The sequence below is a fragment of the Chrysochloris asiatica genome, unplaced genomic scaffold, assembly GCF_000296735.1.
Source record: "Chrysochloris asiatica unplaced genomic scaffold, ChrAsi1.0 scaffold00154, whole genome shotgun sequence".
NCBI classification, from domain to species: domain Eukaryota; kingdom Metazoa; phylum Chordata; class Mammalia; order Afrosoricida; family Chrysochloridae; genus Chrysochloris; species Chrysochloris asiatica.
In genome coordinates this window covers 2,262,687-2,264,025 of record NW_006408672.1, presented here as the reverse complement: position 1 = coordinate 2,264,025, position 1,339 = coordinate 2,262,687, and the positions used below count along the sequence as shown (strand labels likewise).

Here is a 1,339-nt window from a genome sequence, read left to right as displayed (position 1 = left end):
GCTGAGTTGGTTTTTGTATAAGGTATGAGGTAAAGTTCTTGTTTCAATCTTTTGCATATCGCTTTCCAGTTCTGCCAGCACCATCTATTGAAGAGACTATCATATTTAGGCACTTTGTCGTAAATCAGTTGTCTGTATGTGGATGGATTAATTTCTGGATTCTCGATTCTATTCCATTGATCAATGTGTCTTTCATTGTACCAGTACCAAGCTGTTTTGACCACTGTAGCTGTGTAGTACATTTTGAAGTCAGAGTGAGAGGCTTCCAACCTAATTCTTCTTCTTAAATAGTGCTTTGCTTATCCTGGGTCTTTTTCTTTTCCATATAAAGTTTGTAATAGTTTTTTCCATCTCTTTGAAGAATGTCATTGGAATCTGGATTGGGATTGCATTGTATGTTTAAATGTTAGTCTTCCTATCCAGGAGTATGGTACATTCTTCCATTTTTGTAGCTCTCTTTTGGTTTCTTGTAGTAGTGTTTTGTAGTTTTCTTTGTATAGGTCCTTTGTTTTTCTGGTTACATTTATTCCTAGATATTTCATCTTTTGGGCAGCTATCATAAATGGTATTGCTTTCCTAATGTCTTTTTCAGTGCTGTTGTTATTGGTATAGAGGAATCCAACTGATTTTTGTATGTTGATCTTATACTCTGCCACTTTGCTGAATCTTCCAATGACGTCTAGTAGCTTTTAACTGAGTCTTTGGCTAGGTAGTATTTTTTTTTTTTTTTCAGATACCATACAGAATTTATTGTTCCAGACTCACTATTTGTGGACAGCAGGTGATCATAGAGAGCAAACACTCATATGACAAAGTGAAAGGAACAGTATTTCCCACTGCCTCTATTGCTAATGTCTTTGTTTTATTTTTTTTTAATGTTTTATTGTGGATTATGTGATAGTTTACATGGGAGAACATTAGCTTTACATTCATCCTCTTGTATATCATTTCATTGCCATGGTTACAATCCCCTCCATGTATCATCAACCAACCAAAGTGTATATACCCTGCAGGTCTGCCCCCTGGTTGTCAGCTCACAGCCTCTCTCCTTCTCTGGGTCTAGAGTCCCCAGCCGTTCCATCTCTCCACATCATCAGCTTTGCCTCCATCTCTGGCATCACTGTTTCTCTGGGTAGGGTCCTGTACTCCGTTCTCCTCCCTTGATGGTCCCAGGGACCTCTGCTCCTGGACTGCAAAGTCAACCTTTCCCCTCCTTTTGTTACCAAATGTCTACCTTTGCATTTACAACCCTCACAATCAGTCCTGGTAGCAATTATTCACAATTGTAGGCCAGGTAGTATTTTTGATTGATCAGTTTTTACTACCTGGTGTAGAATAT

General features: G+C 38.4%; 1 protein-coding gene across 1 annotated transcript in view; it reads left to right on the top strand.

Moving 5' to 3' along the window:
* SLC37A1 (solute carrier family 37 (glucose-6-phosphate transporter), member 1) overlaps positions 1-1,339 on the top strand; it is a 187,925-nt gene that overhangs the window by 11,007 nt on the left and 175,579 nt on the right. The gene's annotated exons all lie outside the window — the stretch shown is intronic.